Below are 21,514 nucleotides of genomic sequence, written 5' to 3'. Positions count from 1 at the left end.
TCTACCTCTGCTCCTTCTTCAATGCCCATGATTCTCAGGCTTGGTCTTTTGATGGAGTTGCAAAGTTCTTGCATGTTCCTTTTGCAGTGTTTTGGTCTTTTGTCTATGTATTCTTACCTTCTTTCTTTAATCTCTATTTTGTCTTAGAGCCCTAAAATTCTGACTTCCACTTGTTGTGGTATACTAGAGAGGCTTTCAACTGTATTTTTTATTTGACTTAAGGAACTTCTGTTTCCAGGGTTTCTGTTTGATTCTTTTATCTGAGACTTTCCATAGCTTTGTTAAGTTCCTCTTTCACATCTTCTATTGCTTCTGTATTTCACTTATCTCTTATTTTGATAATTTCCTTTGTTTCATTTTGAAGTTTGTTGACATCCTCTTTGATTTCAGTTAGTTGTTTCTGTGTTTTCTCAAGTTTTTTATCTGTGTTCTCTTGGGATTCATTGAGGTTTTATTTTTGTATGTCCTATTTAAGCTCAATTTTAAGCTCATTAAATATTCTTATGACATTGCCAAATGAAGATTCGTCCCCTTCACTGTCTACCAAATACTCTATGGTGTGATTGTGAGACTTTTGAGGAACATATTTTCTTGCCTTCTTTTTCTTGCCCTGTTTCTGTTTTGAGCTTTGCTCAGGTGTTTTTGATTAGTTAGTTGGGGGTTTTAATCACCTGTTATCTTTTCCTTGACTTAATTTCTTTGCTTGGGCTAACTTAGTTGTTAGCTAGGTTGTTGTAATTTTTCTATTTACTGACCTGGATGTGTAATTTAGCAGCAATTTGGCATTGCTGCTTCAATGCCAAACCAGTTATTTACATAGTATTTAAAACTCTTGGTAATATTATCTACATACAGCAGGTATTGGGAAGATAACAGTTGTTTGCATAGATATTTATACTTAGATACTTAATGTTGATAGAAGAGGAGACGGGGGGACAGGGTGAGGGGGGAGAAGAAGTATGAGAGTAATAGATCCCTAATGTATGTACAGGTGTAGTTCAGTTGTTGTGGGAGAGGGTGCTGTTGTCAGGAATTGCAGATGGATAGTAAGGATGGGGGTAATATGTAAATTTGGTATAAAAGACCAAATAGTTATTGTAGAGGAAGTAGGGATGGAGGGCAGGGAGAAGGAGGAGAGGAAGATAAGGAGAAGGAAAGAAGAAAGAGAAGAAGAGAAAGAAAAAAGTTTTTAAAAATCAGAGGAGAGAAAAAATGTGGAAAAATAGAGGGCTAAGCAAATTGAAATGACAACAGAGTGGTAAAAGGAGATAGGTAACAAAAAAAATAAACACAAAGCGAAAGACAGAAAAAAATTTAAAAGAAAACTAAAATAAAGAAAAAATATATATTTATATATATTCAAAATTCCTTCTTCATTGTGGAGAGGAGTAGGTTTCCTCCAAGTTCAATGAGTCCTCTGGTCACTTCCCTTCAATTTCTTATCCAGGTGCAGTCCCTCTTCTTGGGGTTGATATGATGGGCTGTTTGTGGTTGAAGGTGTCCCTCTGTATCCAGCAGGTTTGGTGGAGGGAGGAATCCATTCAGGGTGTTTAAGCCCAGGCTCTTCTTTATAGGGTTGGGCTGTCAGGGGTCTGCTGGTTTGAGTAGGTGGGTCCAAAGTGGTCCCAGGAGGGGCTGGTGTGTGAGCAATGGTCAGCTCCTTCCACCCACCAGGAAAACCTGGGAGCTGGAATTGAGAGCTTTTCTCTGGGAGTGAGTGTTAGTTCAGCATCTTACCAGTTTCTCCAAGGTGGTCCAATGTGTTACTTTCCAGAGGCTGTGGCTGGGGGACCCTGACCCCATACAGGCTGGATCAGCTCAACATTATGCCCCACACCCACCAGGTGGAGGTAAAATTTTCCCTCCATTTATTAGGCCACCAGTTTAGTCCAGGAAGGGTGCAATCTGCCTGCCAGACATGCTGGACTATATGGGTTTCTCCAGAGTAGATGATATGGCATGCTTACCTGGAATGGTTGCACTTTCTCTCAGTGGTACAGGTTACATGCTGACAGGCAAGGAGGAGCAATTACAGTCAGAGGTTCCATGGCCCTGAATCTTGGTGGGTCCGGGACAGTCAAGGCACTTTCAGAACTTGTTTTGCAGTTCCTTGCATTGAGATTTTGCTCTTCAGAGAAAGGACAAAAGGGAAAGAAAAAGAAAAAATACATAGGAGAGATGGCTGTCTAGGGGGATGATGAGACAGCTGCCTCCCAGTCCTCGGCACCTAGGTCTTACAAGGCTGTTCTGTGATTTAAAAAACTAACTTAAAGGTTGGTCATTGTACAGTACATGCCCCCTGTGTATTGGCAGTATCTTACTTGGTGAAAAAGTCAGGCCAGAGAATCAGGTTTTTTTTCCCCAGATTTGTGAGAGCCCAGGCATCCTGGGTCTGTCAGCTATCTGCCATCTTGGTCCTTCTCTGATTGTGATGATGAAAAAGTTCTAGAGTTTCTTGTGATGATGGTTGGGAAAACAAAAACACCATTGACTTTTACACTAAAAAATTTTAAAGATAAATTTTATATTAAAACTTTCCACAATGTAAAACAGTATGTAATGTTATTTGAATTTTCCCCTAATTGTGAAAGTTGAACCTAGGTTTGCTAACAGTTGTAACCTCATATAGTTAATTGAGAAAGACTATGAGCCCTTTACCTCATCTATCAAGACTGTGAACCCTGACTCCTACCAATAGGAAAAGGGGGCAGTGTTGCATCAGGGATAAAAAACCGGGCTGGCTTTCCACTCAGCGTGCTTGTTTGCCAGACTTTTGTTGGTTGTACATTCTTCTGCAGAAGAAAAACTGTTTGCCTTCTGACTGACTCTTGGTCTTAATCATTAATCCAGAGATTTTTCCAACACGGGTCATTTAAATATATGCAGAATCAGTCACAGAGATAAACACAATAAATAATGTCACTGGAGGATGGATGAGGGGGCTCACACAACTTCCCAGTTTCCACACAAAATCTAATGTCCTTGAGATCCACAAACATTGAAAAGCATTTCAAGGTTTCTCACAATAAGGAGTCTCACAAGGTGAAAGTTTTAGCAAGGATTTATTTTAGTATAACAGAATAAAGCATAGGCAAGGGGTGGGGAGAGAAAAGGAGAGAAACATTTCCTGTTCCCCATACAGGAAATGGGGTCAAAGACTCAAAATGGTGGTCCCCAACTCTTAGTTTTATACTAGAGATCTGGGAGAATACACATGGTCAAAGGTAATGGGTCTGGATGGTTGAGATGGCTGACAGGGGTCACCCTCCCAAATCACACCCCAAATCAGAGACAATAGGATGCTTTAGAGCTTCCCTTTCCTAGACATGATTATTCTCCACCCATCCAAGGATCCTTGCAACTCCTTAACACCTCAAAGAGGAAAGCAGAAGCAGTTAGCTCCTCTTTGTCTCCCTGTTTCTGTAACTTAGCATCTAAAATATGGGAGGGGACCAGCTGCTCTGGCTGTCCTTGTCGCAGTGTCAGAGTCTGGCCATTTAAATATTGATTAAAATATAATTTCCCTTTCTTCTCATCTATCTATCCTGCTTCAAGATGGCGGCTAGAGGGAGGAAGCAGAAAGTGTGCCTCCTATACTGAAATCTTGGAGAGATGCTGGAGACACACCTGGCAGGCAAAATCACTGAGAAGAGGCAAAACTTTGACCCCTCCACACCTCCAGCCCACACAGTGAATTTCCACTTCACGTTAAACGGAGAAACCAGGAGGGCTCCAGGGCTGCCACACGCCCGTGCCCAGACAGCTTGGGAAGACACAGACAAAGTGAGCTTAGCAGTAGGTGGTACTCCCACAGACAACCCTGGGCCAGAACAGCATGGCCCCCTGGACAGACTGACCTTAACCCAGGGAAAAAAAAAGAGAAACTGAGTAATAAGCAATAAGAACAATAAAGACATGTTGCAAAGAGGGTGGGGTACACTGAGCACCAAAGAGGGGGAAAGGGTAATCCTTCCCGGAACTGTAAATAAACAAGCTGGGCCAGGCTGGAGAGGCTCCGATGGGAGCGGGGCAGCACGCCAAGCAACCAGGAGCTGGAAAGCTTGTGAGAGTGGTGGAGGGAGGAAAACTCCACAGAAGAGGGGGGAAGACCCATCTCCCAGGTGAGCTATAAACAAACATGCCAGCTGGCAGGAGCAGCAGCACACGCCCAGCAAGCAGGAGCGGGAAAGCTTGTAAAAGCGGCAGTGGGAGGAAAATTCCACAGGAGAGGGGGGAAGACCCACTTCCCACATGAGCTGTAAACAAACACGCAGGCCAGAGAAAGCAGGTGCAGTATCACCTCCCCCAGTGTGCTTGGAAAGGGGAAAGCTTGTAGCAGTGGCTCACACACAGGAGAACTCTGAGTAAACTAAGCCTGCGGGGCCAGGTAAGTATTAAGCTCACCCCAGAGATCTGCGTAAATATCGCCTCCAGCAACAGCAGGCTGACAGCAGCAGGCAGGCAAGCCACAGCCGCAGATACCATTCACTGAACTGTCTCCAGACTCTTTTATTCTCTCTTTCTATCTTTGATGAGAAAACAACCGAACTACACCTGAATGATGAAAAACTTACTGAAACTGTATTGCATTTGACCTTCAGACACCTTATGGGTTTTTTTTTTTGTGCAGTTTTGTTCTACTTTATGCATCCCCTTTGATGAGACAACTACATAACAACAACTGAGGCACCATCTCCAGGATTGGAGGCTGAGACAGACACCAAATTTGTTAAGACTGAAACTTCATTGCATTTGAACTTGGAGAATTTTTTTTAATATTTTTCATTTTATTTTATTTATATATATTTTTCTTTCATTTACTTAGTTTTTATTTTTATTCTTATCTTACTCTTTTTATTTTTTCTTTTCAATCCTCTCTCTGTCTCTCTAATGCCTTTCCACCTTATGGTAGGTTAGTGCACTGTCTCTCCCTGTTTATATCTTTGAAACTTTTTTTGTTTGTTTCTTTGTTTTGTTTTGTTTTCTACTTGATTATTTGTTCTTCCCTTTTCTTTAACTTCTTGCTTTCCATCTCCTCTCACCCTTCCATTCTAAACATTACCATTGTTACTATTGCAAGCTACAAAATACTTAATTGCACACAGTACAGGGACAGTAACAACACCAAGGACAATGACAGGAAGAAAGAAAAAACAGGGAAACCAGATTCCCCACAGCAAAAAATTAGTACAGGAACGAGAGGGGAATGAAGAAAACAGATACTCAGATCCAGACTCCAGCAAAATGAAGATAAACTATGCCAAAGAACACAGTGAAGCCCACAAGAATAATCTAAAAGAAGAAATACTACAGGTAATCAATGATAATTTTATAGAGATGATACTGGATATGGTCAACCAAAATATAAAGGAGACACTCAAGAAATTCCAAGCCAACAAAAATAGAGAAATTGAAAAAGCAAAAGAAGAAATAAAGGAAACCATAGAAGCACTGTATAAACACCAAGGTGAAACAGAGAATATGATTAATAAAGAGATAAATGAGCTCAGGATGAAAATAGACTCCATCAAAAGACCAAACTTGAGAATCATGGGCATTGAAGAAGAAGAAGAGGTCCAAAAAAAGGGAATGTGTAATATATTCAACAAAATAATAACAGAAAATTTCCCAAATCTAGAGAAAGATATTTCCATACAGATGCAAGAGGCCTCCAGGACACCAAACAGACCAGATCAAAATAGAACTCCCCCAAGACATATCATCATTAAAACAACAAGTTCAGAAACTAGGGAAAGAATATTGAAGGATGTAAGAGAGAAAAAACAAATAACATACAAAGGTAAAACCATCAAATCACAGCAGACTTCTCAACAGAAACATTAAAAGCAAGAAGAGCGTGGGGTGAGATCTTCCAGGCACTGAATGAAAATAACTTCAACCCTAGGATACTCTACCCAGCAAAACTATCATTCGAAATAGATAGAGCAATAAAAGTCTTCCATGAGAAGCAGAAACTAAAACAATATGTGACCACAAAGCCACCACTACAAAAGTTTCTTCAAGGGATTCTGCACACAGAAAGTGAAACCCAACTTAACCATGAAAAGACAGGCAGCACCAAACCACAGGAAAAGAAAAAGCAAGAAAGTAGACAGTAACTTCAACTTAGGTACACACAATCAAACCTTCAAAAAACAAAGACAACTACATGACAAGAATCACCACATACCTATCAGTAATAACACTTAATGTTAACGGAATTAATTCACCCATCAAAAGGCACCGCTTGACAAATGGATTAAAAAGGAAGATCCAACTATTTGTTGCTTACAGGAGACCCATCTCAGCAACAGAAATAAGCACAGGCTTAGGATGAAAGGCTGGAAGAAGATTTACCAAGCCAATGGACCCCGAAAACAGGCAGGAGTAGCAATACTTATCTCTGACAAAGTAGACTTCAAACCTACATTGATCAAATGATATAAAGAAGGACATCCTATACTAATAAAAGGGGAAATAGACCAAAAGGAAATAACAATTATCAACCTGTATGCACCCAATGTTAATGCACCCAATTTCATCAAACATACCCTGAAAGAACTAAAAGCATATATTAACTCCAATGCAGTGGTTGTGGGAGACTTTAACACCCCATTGTCATTAATAGATAGGTCATCCAAACAAAAAATCAATAAAGAAATCCAAGATCTAAAATAAACAAAAGATCAAATGGACCTACTTGATGTGTACAGAACATTTCATCCAACTTCTACAAAATATACATTCTTCTCAGCAGCCCATGGAATCTTCTTCAAAATAGATCATATCCTAGGGCACAAAGCAAGCCTCAGCAAATATAAGAAAACAGAAATTATACCGTGCTTACTATCTGATCACAATGCAGTAAAACTAGAACTCAACAACAAAAGTAAAGAAAAAAAACCATGCAAACAGCTGGAAACTAAATAATTCATTACTTAATGAATAATGCATCAATGATGAAATGAAAGAGGAAATTAAAAAGTTCCTGGAAGTCAATGAAAATGAAAACACAACCTACCGGAACCTATGGGACACAGCTAAGGCAGTCCTGAGAGGAAAGTTTATAGCCACGAGTGCATATATTAAAAAGACTGAAAGATGCCAAATCAATGACCTAATGATACATCTCAAACTCCTAGAAAAACAGGAACAAGCAAATCCCAAAACAAATAGAAGCAGAGAAATAATAAAAGTAAGAGCTGAAATCAATGAAATAGAAACCAAAAAAACCATACAAAGAATTAATGAAACAAAAAGGTGGTTCTTTGAAAAAAATAAATAAGATCAACAGACCCCTGGCACACCTGACTAAAATGAGGAGAGAAAAAGCCCAAATAAGTAGAATCAGGAATGCAAAAGGGGAGATAACAACAAATACCATGGAAGTCTAGGAAATCATCAGAGACTACTTCAAGAACCTATATTCAACTAAATTTGAAAATCTTAAAGAAATTAACAGATTTCTAGATACATATGAGCATCCAAAACTGAACCAAAAGGAAATTAATCACGTGAATAGGTCTATAACACAAAATGAAATTGAAGCAGCAATCAAGAGTATTCCTAAGAAGAAAAGTCCAGGACCTGATGAATTCCCTGCTGAATTCTATCAGACCTTTAAAGAAGAACTGATACCAAACCTCCTTAAACTGTTCTACGAAATAGAAAGGGAAGGAAAACTGCCTAACACATTTTATGAAGTCAGTATTGCACTTATCCCAAAACCAGGCAAAGACACGTCCAAAAAGGAGAACTATAAGCCAATCTCCTTAATGAACATTGATGCAAAAATCCTCAAGAAAATAATGGCAAACCGAATTCAACAACACATTAAAAAGTTTATTCACCACAACCAAGTAGGCTTCATCCCAGGATTGCAGAGGTGGTTCAACATACAAAAATCAATAAATGTAATAAACCACATTAACAGACACAAAGACAAAAACCACTTGATCATCTCAATAGATGCAGAAAAAGCCTTTGATAAGATCCAACATTATTTCATGATAAAAGCTCTAAGAAAACTAGGAATAGAAGGAAAGTACCTCAGCATTATAAAAGCTATATATGACAAACCTACAGCCAGCATTATACTTAATGGAGAAAAACTGAAACCGTTGCCTCTAAAATCAGGAACCAGACAAGGATGCCCACTATCTCCACTCCTATTCAACATAGTATACTGGAATTCCTAGCCAGAGCAATTAGGCAAGAAGAAGGAATAAAAGGAATACAAATAGGTAAAGAAACTGTCAAAATATCCCTATTTGCAGATGACATGATCCTATACCTTAAAGACCCAAAAAACTCTACTCAGAAGCTTCTAGACATCATCAATAGCTACAGGAAGGTAGCAGGATATAAAATCAACATAGAAAAATCATTAGCATTTCTATACACTAATAAAGAACAAACTGAAAAAGAATGCATGAAAGCAATTCCATTTACAATAGCCTCAAAAAAAATCAAATACCTAGGTGTAAACCTAACAAAAGTTGTGAATGACCTCTACAAGGAAAACTATACACTTCTGAAGAAAGAGATTGAGGAAGACTATAGAAAGTGGAGAGATCTCCCATGCTCATGGATTGGTAGAATCAACATAGTAAAAGTGTCGATACTCCCAAAAGTAATCTACATGTTAATGCAATTCCCATCAAACTTCCAATGACATTCACTAAAGACATTGAAAAATCTACCATTAAATTTACATAGAAACACAAGAGGCCACGAATAGCCAAGGCAATACTCAGTCAAAAGAACAATGCAGGAGGTATCACAATACCTGACTTCAAACTATATTACAAAGCAGTAACAATAAAAACAGCATGGTACTGGCACAAAAACAGACATGAAGACCAGTGGAACAGAATAGAGGACCCAGATATGAAGCCACACAACTATAACCAACTTGTCTTTGACAAAAGAGCTAAAAATATACAATGGAGAAATAGCAGCCTCTTCAACAAAAACTGCTGGGAAAACTGGTTAGCAGTCTGCAAAAAACTGAAACTAGATCTATGTATATCACCCTATACCAAGATTAACTCAAAATGGATCAAGGATCTTAACATCAGACCCCAAACTCTAAAGTTGATACAGGAAAGAATAGGAAATACTCTGGAGTTAGTAGGTATAGGTAAGAACTTTCTCAAGGGAACCCCAGCAGCACAGCAACTAAGAGATAGCATAGACAAATGGGACCTCATAAAACTAAAAAGCTTCTGCTCAACAAAATAAATGGTCTCTAAACTGAAGAGAACACCCACAGACTGGGAGAAAATATTTGCCAGCTACACATCAGACAAAGGACTGATAACCAGAATATACAGGGAACTTAAAAAACTAAATTCTCCCAAAACTAATGAACCAATAAAGAAATGGGCAAGTGAACTAAACAGAACTTTCTCAAAAGAAGAAATTCAAATGGCCAAAAAACACATGAAAAAATGTTCACCATCTCTAGCAATAAAGGAAATGCAATTTAAAACCACACTAAGATTCCACCTCACCCCTGTTAGAATAGCCATCATTAGCAACACCACCACCAAGAGGTGTTGGCGAGGATGCGGGGAAAAAGGAACCCTCTTACACTGTTGGTGGGAATGTAAACTAGTACAATCACTCTGGAAAAAAATTTGGAAGCTACTTAAAAAGCTAACCATTGATCTATCATTTGATCCAGCAATACCACTCTTGGGGATATACCCAAAAGACTGTGACACAGGTTACTCCAGAGGCACCTGCACACCCATGTTTATGGCAGCACTATTCACAATAGCCAAGTTATGGAAACAGCCAAGATGCCCCACTACTGACGAATGGATTAAGAAAATGTGGTATCTATACACAATGGAATTTTATGCAGCCATGAAGAAGAACGAAATGTTATCATTCGCTGGTAAATGGATGGAATTGGAGAACATCATTCTGAGTGAGGTTAGCCTGGCCCAAAAGACCAAAAATTGTATGTTCTCCCTCATATGTGGACATTAGATCAAGGGCAAACACAACAAGGGGATTGGACTTTGAGCACATGATAAAAGCGAGAGCACACAAGGGAGGGGTAAGGATAGGTAAGACACCTAAAAAATTGGCTAGCATTTGTTGCCCTTAATGCAGAGAAACTAAAGCAGATACCTTAAAAGCAACTGAGGCCAATAGGAAAAGGGGACCAGGAACTAGAGAAAAGGTTAGATAAAAAAGAACTAACCTTGAAGGTAACACACACACACAGAATATTAATGTGAGTCAACTCCCTGTATAGCTATCCTTATCTCAACCAGCAAAAACCTTTGTTCCTTCCTATTATTGCTTATACCATCTCGTCAACAAAATTAGAAATAAGGGCAAAATAGTTTCTGCCAGGTAGTAAGGGGGTCGGGGGAAAAGGGAGGGGGTGTAGTGGGTGGTAAGGGAGGGGGTGGAGGCAGGGATGAGAAATGACCCAAGCCTTGTATGCACATATGAATAATAAAACAATAAAAATAAAAGAATTTGGGGAAAGTGTTTGGACCCTGTGGTATCATGAAATTTGAAGTTTAAGCTAAGCTCACCTAAATTTTCCACAGACCAAGAAACACTAGCTGACATCTGGGCTACAATAATATAATAATTATGATTATTGCTTACCATATGCCAGACATTATATCTTTTACAAATTGTTTCTTTAATCTTTAGTGCATCAGCTATTTAAACTACTTTAGCTGAAAAGCACTGACTCCTTACTTGGGCACATGAATTAACTGAAAACAAGAGAAAAGCTTGGCATCTCTGTCTTCATTTTATCTGTCTTTGCTTAAGTCATTCTCTTTGCAATCACCTTGGGTTCCAGAAAGGACAGGACAGATTGATAACATGTTTATAACAAGGGACCAAAACCACTCCTAAGGAACAGACCCTTTGCAGGACAGACCCTCCCCCCAACAAATGAGAACAATTATCTATAATGATGAGGGTGTACTCTGGAACAATAGGAATCATTTCATGGGAACCAGATTGCTCCCCTCAAGTGATGGCCATGATAACAACTACTCCAGAACTATTAGACTACCAGAATTGAGATAATGACCAATCAGCCACACTTTGACCATGACTGTTTAATTATGCATATCTTTCTCTCCCTGCACCAGTTCTTCCTCTATTTATACCTAAAGCTCATGTCTGTTCCCCTTAAGGGCTGAAAACAAACTGAAGTGCTGTCTTCCCATGGCATGCCTGTGCAATGTAATAAAAGTACTTTTTCTGCTTTTCACCAAGTCTCTTTATTTGGCACAAGGGGCTTGTGGGCAGACCTGACACGTGGAATCCCAGAATTTTGGGCCTTGGGTCTAAATCTCTGGTTTCATTACTCAGAGTCAATGATGTAGATTTCACCTCATTTTACACAGACAGGAACTGAGGTAAGTGGCACACTCAAAGACACATAGTCAGTAGGTTCCAGAGAAAATATTTTAATATTAGTCTGGTTGGATCTAAAATCAATTTCCATTCTTGCATGGGAGATACTGGTACTTTTTTTTTAACCAAAGTCTAGATACACTTGAAAGAAGAAAAAAAGAACGAAACAGGCTAAGGAAAGGTAGGGAATTCAAGGAAGACAGAGGAATGACATAGCACGCTAATCTTCATATCGTTCTGGTATTTTTCCAGAACATAGTTCTTTGTTTGTTTGGTCCTGAAAGAGCTTTGAATTTTGACAGATGGCAGACTATTATACAGAACTACTTATTCACTTTACTTACTAATTTGAAAAGGTGAACTTGAGGTGAAAGCTTCACTGAAATAAAATTCCTAAAAGGGCCTTATTTCCACAAGCCTCAATCCCCTAGCACCATTGACATTTAAAACCACCTTTTGGAAGCCCCAGAGAGTGGTAGCTTAGCTGCATTCTTCTGGTTGGAACTGTGAATATAAAGTGCCCCCAGGTACCCTTTCTACTTAATCCTTTTTATCTTCGCCTTTTCTTCAATTAATGTTGAGTCATCACAACATTTGAGATGTATAATTTGAGGCCCATTTATCTCCTCCTGTATGTGAGTCCTTCAGGCACAGAGGAAAAGGACCCACACTTTCTAATGAAAAGAGTTTCTGATATTGCTGAAATCATCCCTTTCAGGAGCACAGCTACAATAGTTTTGAGATTGTCTATATTACAAAAATAAACACAATGCCAATCATCATGGATTAACTTATTGCTAATTTGGGAAACTGACACAGTATAATAGGACCCTCTTAAATTAGTAGTTTAAAACCCTTAACACGCTAGGTGCTGGTGGTTTACTAATGCAATTCTAGCTACTTGGGAGACTGAGATCAGGATGATCTCAGTTCAACATCAGCCCTGGCAAGCAGTTCTCAAGACTCCATCTCTATAATAACCAGAGTAAAGTGGGTTACAGATATATGGTTCCAGCGGTGGAGTGCCTGCTTTGCAAGTACAAACCCTTGAGTTCAAACCCCAGTCACAAAAAAAAGCCTTAACATTGTTATGTTTTTTCTTTTCTTTTTTGGTGCTGGGATCAAACCCAAGGCCTTGTGCATGCTAGGCAAGTGCTGTACCACCAAGCTATATCCCAGCCCATGTTTTTTCTTTTAACCTGCTTTTTAATCTACTTTTCTATCCTGTGCTGAAAATGTATTAATGAAATTAATTTCTCAAACTCCTGGCCCCTTGTGGATGCTAGCAAGAGGATGGTGCAAAACCTGAAAAAACAAAATTGTGACACATTTCTCAGCTCCACTTTAGGAGGCCCACAGCTGATCCTGTATGTGCACATTTCCTGTCTTTTGTTCTATTTCTCCTACAAATTGTAGCAGGGCTATGGGGAGGTAGAGACTGACTGAAAATAGCTCTCTCCCCAGTCCTGACTAGACTATAACTAAGACTATTTTTTCCATTTTACATACTTTGTATCATTTATTTTACTCCAGATACAGGTGAGCTATGGAATCCAGATCCAAGCTTTTTTGGTTAGACTAGGTGATAGAACAATAATGTCACCATTTTGTGAATCAGCCAAAAATGGCAACCCTGCCTCTTCACAGAAATTCCCGAGCTCTAAGACAGCCCCACCCCTACCAGAGACTACTGCTCATGTGCTAACTTCCTTAACCTCCCCCTTCTATAAAAGCCACTGTTCACCCAGACTCGGGGCTGCACCATCTTTTCCCTGGCCAGCCTAGCAGTTTGGGCCTGCCATTAAACTTTGCCCTATGGACGTGAGACTTTTCTCGTGAGCAGTGTTTTTCCTAACATTTGGTGCTGTGACTTGGATCGGGTTGAGTTCCCAGCACTGACTTTGCTCTCCTGGCCTCTCCCACCCTGTCCCACTCTCACTCTCTCTCTCTCTCTCTCTCCCAATTCCCATTTCCTTCCTTTGGGATCTGAGCTGCTTTACCGGGACCCCCGATCCTAGAAAATGCCACTCTCTCACTAGCTCACAGGGAAGTTCTTCCACCCCAGTGCCCCTCCAACTGCTATCCACCACTGGCCAATCTTGCCTCAAGGTCCTCTCTCTCTTGGTGAGTCCTCCTCGCATGCTGAGCTGTGGTCTCTCTCTCTCTCTCATGTCCTTGAAAACCTAGCGCTAGGTAACAGCTTGCTCTCATCCCTGGGAACTGGGTTCCCCACTAGGGACTGTGGACCCCCTGTGGTGAAGACATTCCCTCTGGGCATTGTGTTCTACATTTCTGTCTCTCTCATGAGGACCTGATATTTTGGGGACACCTGCCATATCTCTCCTCAGGTCAGGCCTTCACCATGGGAGTTGGACCATCCCAAATTCCTTCAGACTCCCCAGTGGGATGTCTCCTGGCCAATCTTGGGCCCCTCTGCTTAATGCTTGATCTTAAGCCACAAAAGCTCATTTTTCTCTGTAATCAGGCCTGGCCCCAATACCCATTAATGGCCACTTAATGGCACTTTCAATCTCAATATTTTAAGGGATTTATACAATCTTTGTGAGCATGCTGGTAAATGGAAGGAACTTTCCTATGTCCAATCCTTTCCCTATCTCTGCATCAAACCCTCCCTCTGTACTTTCTGTTCCCCTGAGCAGATTCTATTAGCCTGTAAACCAGTTTCTAAATCAACTAATTTCTCTCCCAAACCTCCTCCTTCCCCATGTAAACAGACTTCTTGCACTGCTTACCATGCCTATCTCCTCCTATCTTCCTAAAAAACTTTCCCTGTCATGGAGTTAAGCAAGCCACTCCTTGCTAACTTTGGCCTCAAGGCGATTCCAGCTCTGGGAGAGCTCATGCTCCCTTCCTGTGGGCTGAGACAAAGCCCGGGGTTTATTCGGGTATGCCTCATGCTACATTGGTGGAGTCCTGTTTGATTATAGCATCTGACGACTGTTTCTCTTCCGCCCCCTCCAACTAATGTCCCTTTTGCCTGAGACAGCAATCGGAGAGTGGAGATTTTGTGTTGCTGAAAGTGTTCCAGTACCAGTCAATGGGACTGTCTCTAGACACAGGTGATGGCTAATCCCATAGGCATGAGTCATGCTTCCAGGCTCTGCCTTCCCCTCCCTTACCTAAGATGTCAGCACACCTTTTCTGCTTCCTCCATGGTTCACCGCATGTCCTTTGTCTCTGTCTGCCTTTTCCTCCTTGGGCTTACTGGGACCCTGCCTCCCATGAAAAACTTGTTAACATGGTACTTTATGACTTAAGTTATTCCAACTAGTTTGCCAGCCTTCTCAGTCTAAAGTAACTTTAAGTCAGCTGCTTTATGAAAGTGCTTACAAAAACCTGCGGCTGCCACTCTCATGCCATAACTCCACCCCCACAAGGGGAGGAGAGAAAACAAACAGGCATGCTTGTGCACAGGATGCTGGCTCCTGGACACAGCAAAAATGCCTGCCATAGCTAAGAAAATCCACAGAGAGGACCCAGCATATCCTGGCTCGCCAGCCACACATGGCAATGGCTGTGGCCCACCACCACTTCCCCTAGAATAAACTCTCACAGAGTACACAGGAAGGGAGGAAGGGTGACAGGCCACAGGATCAGGCTTAGGTGGTCAGGGTCATTTGTCCCAGGTGTGTGTGGAGGGAGCGGTGCCTTGCACAAGCTCTGCTCCCAGCCCCACCTCACACCTCAGGGCATCAGACCCAGCCCTTGTAAGTCAATTGTTAGCTCAAGGTTATAGTTCCAGAAATAACAAAATAGACATTACTGTGGTCTTTAAACTTCTCATTTAAAATTTTCTATACCTTTGGCCTCAACATAAGTTTTTCCCTCCAAATATTATCACTAGTTGTCCCGTACGGTACTGTTATTGGTCTGAAATGCCCTCTAAATGCCCTTCTCTAACTTTATAGATGGTTTATCCTTTGTTAAAAGTAGCCTTTATTAAAGAGGCTGCATGCTGTTAGCTAAAAGACAGGATCCTAGTGTTTTGTTCTTTCTAGATGGGACCTGCACCTTCCAGTATTCTGGCTGGTAAATGTTGGAAGCTTTGTACTGAGGCCTGGCCTCAATATGCCTTGGGTGACCAAGAGAAGTGGCCTTCACAGGGTTCCTTAAATTACAATACCATACTCCAATTAGACCTTTTCTATAAAAGGAAAATATATTTTTTTCTATAAAAGGAAAATATATAAAAGGAAAAAAATATATATTTTTTTTTGTTTGTTTTTGGGGATAAAGATGTAGCGCAATGAAAAATGTCTTCCCAGCATGTACAAAGCCCTGGGTTCAATTCCCCAGCATTACTAAATCAAAAAAAAATGGTAAAGAAGACAAGTGGCATTAATGTCACTTCAGCCATCTCATAGTGGAAAAAAGTAGTTTAACCTAGACCAGATCCCTCATTCTTCAAGTGAGGAAACTGAAGCCCAGAACAGTTCAGAGACCTGCTCTCCAGAGTGTCAGGTGTCAATATAAAATAACAACTTTACTTTACAGCAACGCCCTAAAAAAAGAAAATCCTCTTACCTTTCTACAGCATCTTAAGGAAGCTATCAAAAAGCATACCACGGTGGACCCAGAGTCACAGGTGAGAGAGGTTCTTCTCAGCCCCAGATATTCGTAAAAAGCTCAGACTGTGGCTGAAGGGAAAAAGTCATTAAACCAAGTAATACAGCTAGCCATATCTGTATTTATAGCTATGTCTGTATGTCCGGGACCTTACTAACAGGAGGGAAAAAGATAAGAGACACTGTGACCTTATTGCTGCTCTCAGAGAGGGCCCCACCAGACTGGGGCCTGCATCCTGAACTTGCTACCATGGTGGACAGGAGGGGCATTTCTGCAGAGAATGCTTAAGGGGGGACAGCCTGGGAGACAGTCCCACCCCCAACCGGGACCCTGCCATCTCTGCAAGTGTAACCACTGGAGGTCTAAGTTACCCTGTTACCAGATGGAAGGTGAGGTGCCACTTCCTATGGATTTATGGGTCCTGGCCTCTTGTCCATGCTCCACTTATTAATATTGATATTGAGGAGCCTCAGATAGTCATAATGGTAGAGAAGTGAAAGGTCATTTTCCTCCAAGGTCCAATGACAAAAGCTATCATTCGGGGCAAATCTGGCAAGCCCCTAGAGTGCTAGTTTACCCAGCCTCTGGCCTGCTCTTGGGGAGACCTCCTCTTCTGTCACTCTTTCCTCATAGTACCTAAAACTCCAGTGTTCCTGCTGGGACAGGATTTACTATCTCAATTAAAAGCTCAAGTTCTCCTCCCTCCAGGTAGCTATCTCTACTGCCCCCTCCTTCAGGAACAAAGAGATTCCACAGTGTGGGCTGATGAGATGAGTGTAGGGTGAGCCAGGACAGCTCTCCCTATTCAAATAAAACTCAAAAATCCCTCACAGTTTCCACACCCAAAACAATATCCCCTCAAGCCTATCATAAATTCCTTAAAACAGCAAAGGCTACTAATTAGTTGCTTTAGCCCCTATAATAAATTTAAAATTCTTATAAAAGTTAATTTTAAAATACAAGAAGTTTACCGCCTCTAAAATCTTTATCTCTGACATCCTCTCCTGGCCACTACCTCCTGTTCCTCTGGCCTCCTCATTCACTCACACCCAATATTCAAACAAGTGGGCATGGTCCTTGCTGTAGTTTAGATCTTGAATGACCCTCAAAGGCTCATGTTTTAAAGGCTTGTTTCCCCAGGCTCACATTACTGGGAGGTGGTAGAACCTTTAGGAGGTAGGGCCCACCCTCAAAGGATATTGTGGGACCCCAGTCTCTTCCTCTTTCTTTGTTTCCTGGCTATGAGGTAAGTGGTTTTGCTCTGCCACAAGCTCCGGTCATGATGTTCTATCTTGCCACAGGCTCAAAATAATAATCAATCATGCATTGACCATTCCAAACTGTGAGCCAAAATAACCTTTTCTCTTTATAAGTTAGTTATCTCAGCTATTTCATTACAGTGTTGGAAAGTGCATTAACATAGCCCTGTTCCAATAGAATTTAATTATGAAACTTAGTGAGCTGGATTTGGCTTGTAGGCCATAGTTTGATAGCCCATGGTATAAAATCAGCCAGTTTGTGGCAAAGCAAAGTTGGTAAAATCATACAGATGTGTGCACATTTCTGTTTGAAACAGCAATGGAAATGAGATTTTCCAAGTCCCTTTAGATATTTGCCAATTCAATAATGTTGAAGTTATATTACACTTTGATTTTTGTTTTTGTTTTTGTTTTTGTTTTGACAGTACTGGGAATAGAACTCAGGGCTTCACACTTCTAGCCTTTTTTGCTCTGGTGATTTTGAAGATAGAATCTTACTTTTTGTCCTTGGACTATGATCCTCCTATTTACACTTTTTGTAAATAGTGTAAATTGTGTAAATTGTAGTGACAGGTGCTCACTACAATACCCAGCTTTTTTTAAATTTCGAGAAAGGGTCTTATGAACTTTTTCTGCCCAAGCTGGCCTGGATCTGTGATCCTTCAGATCTCAGCCTACTGAATAGCTAGGATTAAAGATGTGAGCCTCTGTGCCTGGCTATATTTAAACTTTTATTGTTTGGTAAAAGTTTTACTGTTGGTCTGATACTTGTACGATAGTGCTACTGAGTAAGTTCGGATAGGGGCACCAGTATTTTCCTGCTCCCCAGTGACTTAGTCTGCTTGAGCTTCCACAATGAAATACAACAGTCTCAGTGTCTTAAACAAAAGAAATTTATTTCTCACAGTTCTGGAGGCTGGAAGTTTAAGATTTGGGTGTCAACATGGTCGATTTCTAATGAGGGCTTTCTTCCTGACTTACAGATGGCTGCTTTCTCAGTGTACTCACATGACAGAGAAAAAACAGAGAGACAGAGAGAGAGAGAGAGAGAGAGAGAGAGAGAGAGACTAGGACTAGGGCCCTACCCTCATCACTTCATGTAAATCTAATTGCATGCCAAATGTTCCATCTCCAAATACCATTTCAATGAAGAAGAGAACTTTAACATTTTAATTTGCAGTAGGGGGACACAAATGTTCAGTTCATTGCCTGCCAAGATTTATGTCATTTTATTTTTTTTCACTTTTTTGAGACAGGATATTGCAACCTACCTCCAGGTTGACTTCAAAATTATTCTCTTGTCCTGGATGAGCTGCAACTCACAATCTTCCAGCATCCACTTCCTGAGTGCTGGGTGAGTGCTGGAATTACAAACATATGCTACCATGCATATTAAAATTCATGTACTTTATGCAGGTGAAATACATGCATTCCGCCCCAGGATTCCACATTATCGTAGTCGCAGTAGAAGGCCATGGTCAGGTATTATAAGAGGTATAGAATGGCAGTTGGATCTGGCTGTTGATATCGGTCTCACAGTTGGAGTGGTAATTCTGTCACACCCACGACTGCGTGACAGTAGTGCTGGCAGCTTGCGCAGGGTGGGCAAAGGGGCAGGTTGTCCAGAGAAACAGAACCAATAGGGCACATATAGATATATACGAAGAGATTATTATGGGAATTGGTTCATGCAATTGTGGAGGCCAAGAATTCTCACAGTCTGCTGTCTGCAAGCTGCAGACTCAAGGAAAGATGGTGGTGTAATTCAGTCTATGCTTGAAGGCCTGAAAACTAGGAAAGCTGATGGAGGAATATCAAGCCCCAGGCCAAAGGCCCGAAAACTAGGAGCCCCAGTGCTTAAGGGCATGAGTAGATGTCCCAGTTCAAAGAGAGAGAAGTATTTTGTCCTTTCTTCACCTTTTCTTCTATCCTGGCACTCATCAGATTGGATGAGGCCTACCCATATTGGTGAGGGTGGATCTTCTTTACATAGTCTGCTGATTCAAATACTAATGCTTTAGCCAGGTGCCAGTGGCTACTTGCGAGGCTCAGATCAGCAGGATGGAGGTTGGAGACCAGCCCAGGCAAATAGTCTGTGAGAACCCATCTCCAAAATAACCAGAACAAAAATGGGACTAGAGGTGTGGCTCAAGCAGGAAAGCACTTGTTTTGCAAGTGTGAAGCCCTGAGTTCAAACCTCAGTCCAGCAACAACAAAATACTAATGCTTTCTAGAAGCACCTTCACAGAAAAACATGTTTTAATAAATATCTAAGTATCCCTTAGCCTTGTCACCCTGTTGTCTACGGAAAAGCGGCTAAGGCTCAGTCCCATTATCACTGTGACTCAGAGTAGCCTGGTCAAAGGGTTTCACTGCCATGCTTTCTTCCCAGGCCTCGTTCTTGCAACCTAGATTCAAGAAACTGACATTTGTGTGTTTTACTAAACAAAAACTCTTCAAGTAAAATTGAAGTTCTTTTTCTTTAATTGTTGGAGGGTGAATGGAGATCAAACTCAGGGATTCACATGCTAGAAAACCCTCAGTCACTGAGGTATACCTACAGCCAAAGATCCCTTTTATTTAAATCTCTGTCTAATGTTATTTCTTTCTCTTCTGCCCTAAAGGCACCATATTTTTAAGCTTTTACCATGCAGACACCAGGGTCCCAGACAGCTCAACTGTCACACCCCGCCATACCTCAAAACCCATGCCCACCTTTACCACCCATGCCCACCCTGCTTATAAGGAGAAGGCAAATTTGGTGTTTTCCAGGAGCCTATGTATTGTGCACCCCCCCACACACCTCTTGGAGAGGATGGGGCATGAGTGTGTGGAGAGAATCCCAGATACCTATTTTAAACGTGCATGGGGATCTGCCCTCATTCTTTAAAGGTGACAGTTTTGCATGCACTAGTCAAGAGGACACTTTGATTTTGCTGAGAACCAAATAACTTTACTGGAAACAATTGTCAAACAGAAAGAAGAAAGCTAGTGAACATGCTGGAAAGGCAGTTGATGCATGTCCTATCTGTGGCTCCAGGGAAGAACCCATGGCCATGGGGATAGTCCCAGCTTAGTCCTTGTCATTGTCGCCAAGGGTGAGCCGGTCACAGAGGTACTCAGTCAAGCCGTCTTCTGGGGCTCCCACCTTGCGCAGGTCGGTCAGGTAGCCAGTGAGCTCCCCCAGGGTCTCCACCTGCTGGCGCAGATAGTGGCGCTGTAGGAAGTGGCGGAGGTGCGGGTTGCCCTTGTCGGTGGCCAGCTGATGCAGCTCCAGGATGCTCTTGGTGATGGTCATCTCCAGGTGGAAGGCGCACTCCATGGCCTGGAGGCCACTGAGCCAGTCGTCGCAGTCTGGCTTGGCGACATCACGTAGGCAGATGCGGCCGCCACGCTGGTTCTGCATGAACAGGAGCTTTTCCGCATGGATCTGGCTGTTGATATCGCCTCACAGCCGGGGTGGTAATTCTGTCGCACTTGAGACTGCGCTGCGGCCATGGCAGTTGGTGCGAGCACAGCAAGCAGGAAAGCAAAGGTGGTGCGTAGTCTGTCGTGATGGTGCTGGCTGCGGAGGGGCCCCTGTGACGACCCGGTGTGGGCGTAGGGGCTGCAGCGCTGGAAGGCTCCTGGCCAGGTGGGTCTGAGGAAAGTCTGAGGTAGTCTGAGGTGGGCTTGAGGGGTCATCGGAATTGGGTAATGTCAGTGGCTGGAAGTGGTGACCACCTGAGTGAGGGTCAAGGGTCAAGGTACAGGGCATGAGCGTGAACACCAAGCCCCTTAGAGAACCTAGGTGAATCTATACTGGCTGTTTGATCTATATATTTTATTTAATTATGGTATTTTGTGGTTTTGGGGTTTTGAACTCAGGGCCCCATGCTTGCTAGGCAGGTGCTCGCCGCTTGAGCCACTACACCAGTCCATGATCTACATATTTTAGAAAGTTTTTTATGAATAAAGTGCAAACTTTTTGAGTTAGTCCTCTGGATTTTTTAAACCAAGTTATTGGTATATTGCTCAAATGTGATTGTTTCATTACGTGGAGTAATAGTGATTTTGAGTATCATTAGTTAATATCATAAAGCTGGTAGCTGTCCCATCTGACTTCCATATCTATAACTAATGACACTTCTGAGGTAAAGGTGAAGAGTCAGAGATCCAGGTTGGTGCATCAGCCCTGAGTTCCATCAGTGGCCTGAGTGACTTGCACTGGTCATTAATGAATTTTTAATTGTGCAACAATATTTTAGCATCTAAGTACTTTCTCT

At 41.6% G+C, this 21,514-nt stretch overlaps 1 pseudogene; it reads right to left on the bottom strand.

Annotated features, from left to right (window-relative positions):
* Window positions 1-20,322: 20,322 nt before the first annotated feature.
* LOC109675172 (ferritin heavy chain pseudogene) lies at window positions 20,323-20,747 on the bottom strand (annotated as a pseudogene).
* Window positions 20,748-21,514: the final 767 nt, after the last annotated feature.

This window comes from Castor canadensis, chromosome X, assembly GCF_047511655.1.
Source record: "Castor canadensis chromosome X, mCasCan1.hap1v2, whole genome shotgun sequence".
Lineage (NCBI taxonomy): Eukaryota > Metazoa > Chordata > Mammalia > Rodentia > Castoridae > Castor > Castor canadensis.
This window is presented reverse-complemented; position numbering and strand designations above follow the sequence as displayed.